The following is a 15,270-nucleotide window of genomic DNA, read 5'->3' as shown; positions in this document are numbered from 1 at the left end:
CATTATCCCCCATACATTGTACAGGGCTCATGGTACGCTGTGTGTGTGTGTCACATACAGGAGGTATCTGCATTATCCCCCATACATTGTACAGGGCACATGGTACGCTGTGTGTGTGTGTGTCACATACAGGAGATATCTGCATTATCCCCCATACATTGTACAGGGCTCATGGTACGCTGTGTGTGTGTGTGTCACATACAGGAGGTATCTGTATTATCCTCCATACATTGTACAGGGCTCATGGTACGCTGTGTGTGTGTCACATACAGGTGGTATCTGCATTATCCCCCATACATTGTACAGGGCTCATGGTACGCTGTGTGTGTGTGTCACATACAGGAGGTATCTGCATTATCCCCCATACATTGTACAGGGCACATGGTACGCTGTGTGTGTGTGTGTGTGTGTGTCACATACAGGAGATATCTGCATTATCCCCCATACATTGTACAGGGCTCATGGTACGCTGTGTGTGTGTGTGTCACATACAGGAGGTATCTGTATTATCCTCCATACATTGTACAGGGCTCATGGTACGCTGTGTGTGTGTCACATACAGGTGGTATCTGTATTATCCCCCATACATTGTACAGGGCTCATGGTACGCTGTGTGTGTGTGTCACATACAGGAGGTATCTGCATTATCCCCCATACATTGTATAGGGCACATGGTACGCTGTGTGTGTGTGTCACATACAGGAGGTATCTGTATTATACCCCATACATTGTACAGGGCTCATGGTACGCTGTCTGTGTGTCACATACAGGAGGTATCTGCATTATACCCCATACATTGTACAGGGCTCATGATATGCTGTGTGTGTATCACATACAGGAGGTATCTGTATTATCCCCCATACATTGTACAGGGCTCATGGTACGCTGTGTGTGTGTCATATACAGGAGGTATCTGCATTATCCCCCATACATTGTACAGGGCACATGATACGCTGTGTGTGTATCACATACAGGAGGTATCTGTATTATCCCCCATACATTGTACAGGGCTCATGGTACGCTGTGTGTGTGTGTGTCACATGCAGGAGGTATCTGCATTATCCCCCATACATAGTACAGGGCACATGGTACGCTGTGTGTGTGTGTCACATACAGGAGGTATCTGCATTATCCCCCATACATTGTATAAGGCACATGGTACGCTGTGTGTGTGTGTGTCACATACAGGAGGCATCTGCATTATCCCCCATATATTGTACAGGGCTCATGGTACGCTGTGTGTGTGTCACATACAGGAGGTATCTGTATTATCCCCCATACATTGTACAGGGCACATGATACGCTGTGTGTGTCACATACAGGTGGTATCTGCATTATCCCCTATACATTGTACAGGGCTCATGGTACGCTGTGTGTGTGTCACATACAGGAGATATCTGCATAATCCCCCATATATTGTACAGGGCTCATGGTACGCTGTGTGTGTGTCACATACAGGAGGTATCTGTATTATCCCCCATACATTGTACAGGGCACATGGTACGCTGTGTGTGTCACATACAGGTGGCATCTGCATTATCCCCCATATATTGTACAGGGCTCATGGTACGCTGTGTGTGTGTCACATACAGGAGGTATCTGTATTATCCCCCATACATTGTACAGGGCACATGGTACGCTGTCTGTGTGTCACACACAGGAGGTATCTGCATTATACCCCATACATTGTACAGGGCTCATGGTAAGCTGTGTGTGTGTGTGTGTCACATACAGGAGGTATCTGCATTATACCCCATACATTGTACAGGGCTCATGGTACGCTGTGTGTGTGTCACATACAGGAGGTATCTGCATTAGCCCCCATACATTGTATAGGGCACATGGTACGCTGTGTGTGTCACATACAGGAGGTATCTGCATTATCCCCCATACATTGTACAGGGCTCATGGTACGCTGTGTGTGTGTCACATACAGGAGGTATCTGCATTATACCCCATACATTGTACAGGGCTCATGGTACGTTGTGTGTGTCACATACAGGAGGTATCTGCATTATACCCCATACATTGTACAGGGCTCATGGTACGCTGTGTGTGTGTGTCACAAACAGGAGGTATCTGCATTATCCCCCATACATTGTACAGGGCTCATGGTACGCTGTGTGTGTGTCACATACAGGAGATATCTGCATTATCCCCCATACATTGTACATTGCACATGGTACGCTGTGTGTGTGTGTGTCACATACAGGAGATATCTGCATTATCCCCCATACATTGTACAGGGCTCATGGTACGCTGTGTGTGTGTGTCACATACAGGAGGTATCTGAATTATCCCCCATACATTGTACAGGGCTCATGGTACGCTGTGTGTGTGTCACATACAGGAGATATCTGCATTATCCCCCATACATTGTACAGGGCACATGGTACGTTGTGTGTGTCACATACAGGAGGTATCTGCATTATCCCCCATACATTGTACAGGGCATATGGTACGCTGTGTGTGTGTGTGTGTGTCACATACAGGAGATATCTGCATTATCCCCCATACATTGTACAGGGCTCATGGTACGCTGTGTGTCACATACAGGAGGTATCTGCATTATCCCCCATACATTGTACAGGGCTCAAGGTACGCTGTGTGTGTCACATACAGGAGGTATCTGCATTATACCCCATACATTGTACAGGGCTCATGGTACGCTGTGTGTCACATACAGGAGGTATCTGCATTATCCCCCATACATTGTACAGGGCACATGGTACGCTGTGTGTGTGTGTGTGTGTGTGTGTGTCACATACAGGAGGTATCTGCATTATACCCCATACATTGTACAGGGCACATGGTACGCTGTGTGTGTCACATACAGGAGGTATCTGCATTATCCCCCTTACATTGTAAAGGGCACATGGTACGCTGTGTGTGTGTCACATACAGGAGGTATCTGCATTATCCCCCATACATTGTACAGGGCTCATGGTACGCTGTGTGTGTGTCACATACAGGAGATATCTGCATTATCCCCCATACATTGTACAGGGCTCATGGTACGCTTTGTGTGTCACATACAGGAGGTATCTGTATTATACCCCATACATTGTACAGGGCTCATGGTATGCTGTGTGTCTGTCAAATACAGGAGGTATCTGCATTATCCCCCATACATTGTACAGGGCTCATAGTACACTGTGTGTGTCACATACAGGAGGTATCTGTATTATACCCCATACATTGTACAGGGCACATGGTACGCTGTGTGTGTGTGTCTCATACAGGAGATATCTGCATTATCCCCCATACATAGTACAGGGCATATGGTACGCTGTGTGTGTCACATACAGGAGGTATCTGTATTATCCCCCATACATTGTACAGGGCACATGGTACGCTGTGTGTGTCACATACAGGAGGTATCTGCATTATCCCCCATACATTGTACAGGGCTCATGGTACGCTGTGTGTGTGTGTCACATACAGGAGGTATCTGCATTATCCCCCATACATTGTACAGGGCACATGGTACGCTGTGTGTGTGTGTTACATACAGGAGGTATCTGCATTATCCCCCATACATTGTACAGGGCACATGGTACGTTGTGTGTGTGTGTCACATACAGGAGGTTTCTGCATTATCCCCCATACATTGTACAGGGCACATGGTAAGCTGTGTGTCTGTCACATACAGGAGGTATCTGCATTATCCCCCATACATTGTAAAGGGCACATGGGACGCTGTGTGTGTGTGTGTCACATATAGGAGGTATCTGCATTATCCCCCATACATTGTACAGGGCTCATGGTACGCTGTGTGTGTGTCATATACAGGAGGTATCTGCATTATCCCCCATACATTGTACAGGGCTCATGGTACGCTGTGTGTGTGTCACATACAGGAGATATCTGCATTATCCCCCATACATTGTACAGGGCTCATGGTACGCTGTGTGTGTGTCTCATACAGGAGATATCTGCATTATCCCCCATACATAGTACAGGGCATATGGTACGCTGTGTGTGTGTCACATACAGGAGGTATCTGCATTATCCTCCATACATTGTACAGGGCTCATGGTACACCTTGTGTGTCACATACAGGAGGTATCTGTATTATACCCCATACATTGTACAGGGCTCATGGTACGCTGTGTGTCTGTCACATACAGGAGGTATCTGCATTATCCCCCATACATTGTACAGGGCTCATAGTACACTGTGTGTGTCACATACAGGAGGTATCTGTATTATACCCCATACATTGTACAGGGCACATGGTACGCTGTGTGTGTGTGTCACATACAGGAGATATCTGCATTATACCCCATACATTGTACAGGGCTCATGGTACGCTGTGTGTCTGTCACATACAGGAGGTATCTGCATTATCCCCCATACATTGTACAGGGCACATAGTACACTGTGTGTGTCACATACAGGAGGTATCTGTATTATACCCCATACATTGTACAGGGCACATGGGACACTGTGTGTGTGTGTCACATACAGGAGATATCTGCATTATCCCCCATACATTGTACAGGGCACATGGTACGCTATGTGTGTCACATACAGGAGATATCTGCATTATCCCCCATACATTGTACAGGGCTCATGGTACGCTGTGTGTGTCACATACAGGAGATATCTGCATTATCCCCCATACATTGTACAGGGCTCATGGTACGCTGTGTGTGTCACATACAGGAGATATCTGCATTATCCCCCATACATTGTATAAGGCACATGGTACGCTGTGTGTGTGTGTGTCACATACAGGAGGCATCTGCATTATCCCCCATATATTGAACAGGGCTCATGGTACGCTGTGTGTGTCACATACAGGAGATATCTGCATTATCCCCCATACATTGTATAAGGCACATGGTACGCTGTGTGTGTGTGTGTCACATACAGGAGGTATCTGCATAATCCTCCATACATTGTACAGGGCACATGGTACACTGTGTGTGTGTCACATACAGGAGGTATCTGCATTATACCCCATACATTGTACTGGGCACATGGTACGCTGTGTGTGTGTCACATACAGGAGGTATCTGCATTATCCCCCATACATTATACAGGGCTCATGGTACGCTGTGTGTGTGTCACATACAGGAGATATCTGCATTATCCCCCATACATTGTACAGGGCACATGGTACGCTGTGTGTGTCACATACAGGAGATATCTGCATTATCCCCCATATATTGTACAGGGCACATGGTACGCTGTGTGTGTCACATACAGGAGATATCTGCATTATCCCCCATACATTGTACAGGGCTCATGGTACGCTGTGTGTGTGTGTGTGTCACATACAGGAGGTATCTGCATTATACCCCATACATTGTACAGGGCTCATGGTACGCTGTGTGTCACATACAGGAGGTATCTGCATTATCCCCCATACATTGTACAGGGCACATGGTACGCTGTGTGTGTGTGTGTGTGTGTGTCACATACAGGAGGTATCTGCATTATACCCCATACATTGTACAGGGCACATGGTACGCTGTGTGTCACATACAGGAGGTATCTGCATTATCCCCCATACATTGTACAGGGATCATGGTACGCTGTGTGTCTGTCACATACAGGAGGTATCTGCATTATCCCCCATACATTGTAAAGGGCACATGGTACGCTGTGTGTGTGTGTCACATATAGGAGGTATCTGCATTATCCCCCATACATTGTACAGGGCTCATGGTACACTGTGTGTGTGTCATATACAGGAGGTATCTGCATTATCCCCCATACATTGTACAGGGCACATGGTACGCTGTGTGTGTGTCACATACAGGAGGTATCTGCATTATCCCCCATACATTGTACAGGGCTCATGGTACGCTGTGTGTGTGTCACATACAGGAGATATCTGCATTATACCCCATACATTGTACAGGGCTCATGGTACGCTGTGTGTGTTACATACAGGAGGTATCTGTATTATACCCCATACATTGTACAGGGCACATGGTACGCTGTGTGTCTGTCACATACAGGAGGTATCTGTATTATCCCCCATACATTGTACAGGGCACATGGTACGCTGTGTGTGTCACATACAGGTGGTATCTGCATTATCCCCCATACATTATACAGGGCTCATGGTACGCTGTGTGTGTGTCACATACAGGAGGTATCTGCATAATCCTCCATACATTGTACAGGGCACATGGTACGCTGTGTGTGTGTCACATACAGACGGTATCTGTATTATACCCCATACATTGTACTGGGCACATGGTACGCTGTGTGTGTGTCACATACAGGAGGTATCTGCATTATCCCCCATACATTGTACAGGGCACATGGTACGCTGTGTGTGTGTCACATACAGGAGGTATCTGCATTATCCCCCATACATTGTACAGGGCTCATGGTACGCTGTGTGTGTGTCACATACAGGAGATATCTGCATTATACCCCATACATTGTACAGGGCTCATGGTACGCTGTGTGTCACATACAGGAGGTATCTGCATTATCCCCCATACATTGTACAGGGCACATGGTACGCTGTGTGTCACATACAGGAGGTATCTGCATTATCCCCCATACATTGTACAGGGCACATGGTACGCTGTGTGTCACATACAGGAGGTATCTGCATTATCCCCCATACATTGTACAGGGATCATGGTACGCTGTGTGTCTGTCACATACAGGAGGTATCTGCATTATCCCCCATACATTGTAAAGGGCACACGGTACGCTGTGTGTGTGTGTCATATACAGGAGGTATCTGCATTATCCCCCATACATTGTACAGGGCACATGGTACGCTGTGTGTGTGTCACATACAGGAGGTATCTGCATTATCCCCCATACATTGTACAGGGCTCATGGTACGCTGTGTGTGTGTCACATACAGGAGATATCTGCATTATCCCCCATACATTGTACAGGGCTCATGGTACGCTGTGTGTGTCACATACAGGAGGTATCTGTATTATACCCCATACATTGTACAGGGCACATGGTACGCTGTGTGTCTGTCACATACAGGAGGTATCTGTATTATCCCCCATACATTGTACAGGGCACATGGTACGCTGTGTGTGTCACATACAGGTGGTATCTGCATTATCCCCTATACATTGTACAGGGCTCATGGTACGCTGTGTGTGTGTCACATAGAGGAGATATCATTATTATACCCCATACATTGTACAGTGCACATGGTACGCTGTGTGTGTGTGTCTCATACAGGAGATATCTGCATTATCCCCCATACATAGTACAGGGCATATGGTACGCTTTGTGTGTGTCACATACAGGAGATATCTGCATTATCCCCCATACATTGTACAGGGCTCATGGTACGCTGTGTGTGTCACATACAGGAGGTATCTGTATTATACCCCATACATTGTACAGGGCACATGGTACGCTGTGTGTGTGTCACATACAGGAGGTATCTGCATTATCCCCCATACATTGTACAGGGCTCATGGTACGCTGTGTGTGTGTCATATACAGGAGGTATCTGCATTATCCCCCATACATTGTACAGGGCTCATGGTACGCTGTGTGTGTGTCACATACAGGAGATATCTGCATTATCCCCCATACATTGTACAGGGCTCATGGTACGCTGTGTGTGTCACATACAGGAGGTATCATTATTATACCCCATACATTGTACAGTGCACATGGTACGCTGTGTGTGTGTGTCTCATACAGGAGATATCTGCATTATCCCCCATACATAGTACAGGGCATATGGTACGCTTTGTGTGTCACATACAGGAGGTATCTGCATTATCCCCCATACATTGTACAGGGCTCATGGTACGCTTTGTGTGTCACATACAGGAGGTATCTGTATTATACCCCATACATTGTACAGGGCTCATGGTATGCTGTGTGTCTGTCACATACAGGAGGTATCTGCATTATCCCCCATACATTGTACAGGGCTCATAGTACACTGTGTGTGTCACATACAGGAGGTATCTGTATTATACCCCATACATTGTACAGGGCACTTGGTACGCTGTGTGTGTGTGTCACATACAGGAGATATCTGCATTATCCCCCATACATTGTACAGGGCTCATGGTACGCTGTGTGTGTGTCACATACAGGAGGTATCTGCATTATCCCCCATACATTGTACAGGGCACATGGTACGCTGTGTGTGTGTGTGTGTGTGTGTGTCACATAGAGGAGATATCTGCATTATCCCCCATACATTGTACAGGGCTCAAGGTACGCTGTGTGTGTGTGTCACATACAGGAGGTATCTGCATTATCCCCCATACATTGTACAGGGCACATGGTACGCTGTGTGTGTGTGTTACATAAAGGAGGTATCTGCATTATCCCCCATACATAGTACAGGGCATATGGTACGCTGTGTGTGTCACATACAGGAGGTATCTGCATTATCCCCCATACATTGTACAGGGCTCATAGTACACTGTGTGTGTCACATACAGGAGGTATCTGTATTATACCCCATACATTGTACAGGGCACATGGTACGCTGTGTGTGTGTGTCACATACAGGAGGTATCTGCATTATCCCCCATACATTGTACAGGGCACATGGTACGCTGTCTGTGTGTCACATACAGGAGGTATCTGCATTATCCCCAATACATTGTACAGGGCTCATGGTACGCTGTCTGTGTGTCACATACAGGAGGTATCTGTATTATCCCCCATACATTGTACAGGGCTCATGGTACGCTGTGTGTGTGTGTTACATACATGAGGTATCTGTATTATCCCCCATACATTGTACAGGGCACATGGTACGCTGTGTGTGTGTGTCACATACAGGAGGTATCTGCATTATCCCCCATACATTGTACAGGGCACATGGTACGCTGTGTGTGTGTGTTACATACAGGAGGTATCTGCATTATCCCCCATACATTGTACAGGGCACATGGTACGTTATGTGTGTCACATACAGGAGGTATCTGCATTATCCCCCATACATTGTACAGGCAACATAGTACACTGTGTGTGTCACATACAGGAGGTATCTGTATTATACCCCATACATTGTACAGGGCACATGGGACACTGTGTGTGTGTGTCACATACAGGAGATATCTGCATTATCCCCCATACATTGTACAGGGCTCATGGTACGCTGTGTGTGTGTGTCACATACAGGAGGTATCTGCATTATCCCCATACATTATACAGGGCTCATGGTACGCTGTTTGTGTGTCACATACAGGAGGTATCTGCATTATCCCCCATACATTGTACAGGGCTCATGGTACGCTGTGTGTGTGTCACATACAGGAGATATCTGCATTATCCCCCATACATTGTACAGGGCTCATGGTACGCTGTGTGTGTCACATACAGGAGGTATCTGTATTATACCCCATACATTGTACAGGGCACATGGTACGCTGTGTGTCTGTCACATACAGGAGGTATCTGTATTATCCCCCATACATTGTACAGGGCACATGGTACGCTGTGTGTGTCACATACAGGTGGTATCTGCATTATCCCCTATACATTGTACAGGGCTCATGGTACGCTGTGTGTGTGTCACATAGAGGAGATATCATTATTATACCCCATACATTGTACAGTGCACATGGTACGCTGTGTGTGTGTGTCTCATACAGGAGATATCTGCATTATCCCCCATACATAGTACAGGGCATATGGTACGCTTTGTGTGTGTCACATACAGGAGATATCTGCATTATCCCCCATACATTGTACAGGGCTCATGGTACGCTGTGTGTGTCACATACAGGAGGTATCTGTATTATACCCCATACATTGTACAGGGCACATGGTACGCTGTGTGTGTGTCACATACAGGAGGTATCTGCATTATCCCCCATACATTGTACAGGGCTCATGGTACGCTGTGTGTGTGTCATATACAGGAGGTATCTGCATTATCCCCCATACATTGTACAGGGCTCATGGTACGCTGTGTGTGTGTCACATACAGGAGATATCTGCATTATCCCCCATACATTGTACAGGGCTCATGGTACGCTGTGTGTGTCACATACAGGAGGTATCATTATTATACCCCATACATTGTACAGTGCACATGGTACGCTGTGTGTGTGTGTCTCATACAGGAGATATCTGCATTATCCCCCATACATAGTACAGGGCATATGGTACGCTTTGTGTGTCACATACAGGAGGTATCTGCATTATCCCCCATACATTGTACAGGGCTCATGGTATGCTGTGTGTCTGTCACATACAGGAGGTATCTGCATTATCCCCCATACATTGTACAGGGCTCATAGTACACTGTGTGTGTCACATACAGGAGGTATCTGTATTATACCCCATACATTGTACAGGGCACTTGGTACGCTGTGTGTGTGTGTCACATACAGGAGATATCTGCATTATCCCCCATACATTGTACAGGGCTCATGGTACGCTGTGTGTGTGTCACATACAGGAGGTATCTGCATTATCCCCCATACATTGTACAGGGCACATGGTACGCTGTGTGTGTGTGTGTGTGTGTGTGTGTCACATAGAGGAGATATCTGCATTATCCCCCATACATTGTACAGGGCACATGGTACGCTGTGTGTGTGTGTTACATAAAGGAGGTATCTGCATTATCCCCCATACATAGTACAGGGCATATGGTACGCTGTGTGTGTCACATACAGGAGGTATCTGCATTATCCCCCATACATTGTACAGGGCTCATAGTACACTGTGTGTGTCACATACAGGAGGTATCTGTATTATACCCCATACATTGTACAGGGCACATGGTACGCTGTGTGTGTGTGTCACATACAGGAGATATCTGCATTATCCCCCATACATTGTACAGGGCTCATGGTACGCTGTGTGTGTGTCACATACAGGAGATATCTGCATTATCCCCCATACATTGTACAGGGCTCATGGTACGCTGTGTGTGTGTCACATACAGGAGGTATCTGCATTATCCCCCATACATTGTACAGGGCACATGGTACGCTGTGTGTGTGTGTGTGTGTGTGTGTCACATAGAGGAGATATCTGCATTATCCCCCATACATTGTACAGGGCTCATGGTACGCTGTGTGTGTGTGTCACATACAGGAGGTATCTGCATTATCCCCCATACATTGTACAGGGCTCATGGTACGCTTTGTGTGTCACATACAGGAGGTATCTGTATTATACCCCATACATTGTACAGGGCTCATGGTACGCTGTGTGTCTGTCACATACAGGAGATATCTGCATTATCCCCCATACATAGTACAGGGCATATGGTACGCTGTGTGTGTCACATACAGGAGGTATCTGCATTATCCCCCATACATTGTACAGGGCTCATGGTACGCTTTGTGTGTCACATACAGGAGGTATCTGCATTATCCCCCATACATTGTACAGGGCTCATAGTACACTGTGTGTGTCACATACAGGAGGTATCTGTATTATACCCCATACATTGTACAGGGCACATGGTACGCTGTGTGTGTGTGTCACATACAGGAGATATCTGCATTATCCCCCATACATTGTACAGGGCTCATGGTACGCTGTGTGTGTGTCACATACAGGAGGTATCTGCATTATCCCCCATACATTGTACAGGGCTCATGGTACGCTGTGTGTGTGTCACATACAGGAGGTATCTGCATTATCCCCCATACATTGTACAGGGCACATGGTACGCTGTCTGTGTGTCACATACAGGAGGTATCTGCATTATCCCCAATACATTGTACAGGGCTCATGGTACGCTGTCTGTGTGTCACATACAGGAGGTATCTGTATTAACCCCCATACATTGTACAGGGCTCATGGTACGCTGTGTGTGTGTGTTACATACATGAGGTATCTGTATTATCCCCCATACATTGTACAGGGCACATGGTACGCTGTGTGTGTGTGTCACATACAGGAGGTATCTGCATTATCCCCCATACATTGTACAGGGCACATGGTACGCTGTGTGTGTGTGTTACATACAGGAGGTATCTGCATTATCCCCCATACATTGTACAGGGCACATGGTACGTTATGTGTGTCACATACAGGAGGTATCTGCATTATCCCCCATACATTGTACAGGGCTCATGGTACGCTGTGTGTGTCACATACAGGAGATATCTGCATTATCCCCCATACATAGTACAGGGCATATGGTACGCTGTGTGTGTCACATACAGGAGGTATCTGCATTATCCCCCATACATTGTACAGGGCTCATGGTACGCTGTGTGTGTGTGTTACATACAGGAGGTATCTGCATTATCCCCCATACATTGTACAGGGCACATGGTACGTTATGTGTGTCACATACAGGAGGTATCTGTATTATACCCCATACATTGTACAGGGTTCATGGTACGCTGTGTGTGTGTCACATACAGGAGATATCTGCATTATCCCCCATACATTGTACAGTGCTCATGGTACGCTGTGTGCGTGTCACATACAGGAGATATCTGCATTATCCCCCATACATAGTACAGGGCATATGGTACGCTGTGTGTGTCACATACAGGAGGTATCTGCATTATCCCCCATACATTGTACAGGGCTCATGGTACGCTGTGTGTCTGTCACATACAGGAGGTATCTGCATTATCCCCCATACATTGTACAGGCAACATAGTACACTGTGTGTGTCACATACAGGAGGTATCTGTATTATACCCCATACATTGTACAGGGCACATGGGACACTGTGTGTGTGTGTCACATACAGGAGATATCTGCATTATCCCCCATACATTGTACAGGGCTCATGGTACGCTGTGTGTGTGTGTCACATACAGGAGGTATCTGCATTATCCCCATACATTATACAGGGCTCATGGTACGCTGTTTGTGTGTCACATACAGGAGGTATCTGCATTATCCCCCATACATTGTACAGGGCTCATGGTACGCTGTGTGTGTGTGTGTTACATACAGGAGGTATCTGCATTATCCCCCATACATTGTACAGGGCACATGGTACGCTATGTGTGTCACATAAAGGAGGTATCTGCATTATCCCCCATACATTGTACAGGGCTCATGGTACGCTGTGTGTGTCACATACAGGAGATATCTGCATTATCCCCCATACATTGTACAGGGCACATGGTACACTGTGTGTGTGGGTCACATACAGGAGGTATCTGCATTATCCCCCATACATTGTACAGGGCTCATGGTACGCTGTGTGTGTCACATACAGGAGATATCTGCATTATCCCCCATACATTGTACAGGGCACATGGTACGCTGTGTGTGTCACATACAGGAGGTATCTGCATTATCCCCCATACATTGTACAGGGCACATGGTACGCTATGTGTGTCACATACAGGAGATATCTGCATTATCCCCCATACATTGTACAGGGCTCATGGTACGCTGTGTGTGTCACATACAGGAGATATCTGCATTATCCCCCATACATAGTACAGGGCACATGGAACGCTGTGTGTGTGTGTGTCACATACAGGAGGTATCTGCATTATCCCCCATACATTGTATAAGGCACATGGTACGCTGTGTGTGTGTCACATACAGACGGTATCTGTATTATACCCCATACATTGTACTGGGCACATGGTACGCTGTGTGTGTGTCACATACAGGAGGTATCTGCATTATCCCCCATACATTGTACAGGGCACATGGTACGCTGTGTGTGTCACATACAGGAGATATCTGCATTATCCCCCATACATTGTACAGGGCTCATGGTACGCTGTGTGTGTCACATACAGGAGGTATCATTATTATACCCCATACATTGTACAGTGCACATGGTACGCTGTGTGTGTGTGTCTCATACAGGAGATATCTGCATTATCCCCCATACATAGTACAGGGCATATGGTATGCTTTGTGTGTCACATACAGGAGGTATCTGCATTATCCCCCATACATTGTACAGGGCTCATGGTACGCTTTGTGTGTCACATACAGGAGGTATCTGTATTATACCCCATACATTGTACAGGGCTCATGGTATGCTGTGTGTCTGTCACATACAGGAGGTATCTGCATTATCCCCCATACATTGTACAGGGCTCATAGTACACTGTGTGTGTCACATACAGGAGGTATCTGTATTATACCCCATACATTGTACAGGGCACTTGGTACGCTGTGTGTGTGTGTGACATACAGGAGATATCTGCATTATCCCCCATACATTGTACAGGGCTCATGGTACGCTGTGTGTGTGTGTGTGTGTCACATAGAGGAGATATCTGCATTATCCCCCATACATTGTACAGGGCACATGGTACGCTGTGTGTGTGTGTTACATAAAGGAGGTATCTGCATTATCCCCCATACATAGTACAGGGCATATGGTACGCTGTGTGTGTCACATACAGGAGGTATCTGCATTATCCCCCATACATTGTACAGGGCTCATAGTACACTGTGTGTGTCACATACAGGAGGTATCTGTATTATACCCCATACATTGTACAGGGCACATGGTACGCTGTGTGTGTGTGTCACATACAGGAGATATCTGCATTATCCCCCATACATTGTACAGGGCTCATGGTACGCTGTGTGTGTGTCACATACAGGAGATATCTGCATTATCCCCCATACATTGTACAGGGCTCATGGTACGCTGTGTGTGTGTCACATACAGGAGGTATCTGCATTATCCCCCATACATTGTACAGGGCACATGGTACGCTGTGTGTGTGTGTGTGTGTGTGTGTCACATAGAGGAGATATCTGCATTATCCCCCATACATTGTACAGGGCTCATGGTACGCTGTGTGTGTGTGTCACATACAGGAGGTATCTGCATTATCCCCCATACATTGTACAGGGCTCATGGTACGCTTTGTGTGTCACATACAGGAGGTATCTGTATTATACCCCATACATTGTACAGGGCTCATGGTACGCTGTGTGTCTGTCACATACAGGAGATATCTGCATTATCCCCCATACATAGTACAGGGCATATGGTACGCTGTGTGTGTCACATACAGGAGGTATCTGCATTATCCCCCATACATTGTACAGGGCTCATGGTACGCTTTGTGTGTCACATACAGGAGGTATCTGCATTATCCCCCATACATTGTACAGGGCTCATAGTACACTGTGTGTGTCACATACAGGAGGTATCTGTATTATACCCCATACATTGTACAGGGCACATGGTACGCTGTGTGTGTGTGTCACATACAGGAGATATCTGCATTATCCCCCATACATTGTACAGGGCTCATGGTACGCTGTGTGTGTGTCACATACAGGAGGTATCTGCATTATCCCCCATACATTGTACAGGGCTCATGGTACGCTGTGTGTGTGTCACATACAGGAGGTATCTGCATTATCCCC

Source organism: Taudactylus pleione, unplaced genomic scaffold (assembly GCF_031769625.1).
Source record: "Taudactylus pleione unplaced genomic scaffold, aTauple2 ptg001392l, whole genome shotgun sequence".
Taxonomy (NCBI): Eukaryota; Metazoa; Chordata; class Amphibia; order Anura; family Myobatrachidae; genus Taudactylus; species Taudactylus pleione.
The sequence above is the reverse complement of the archived record's forward strand: the minus strand, read 5'-3'. Positions refer to the sequence as shown.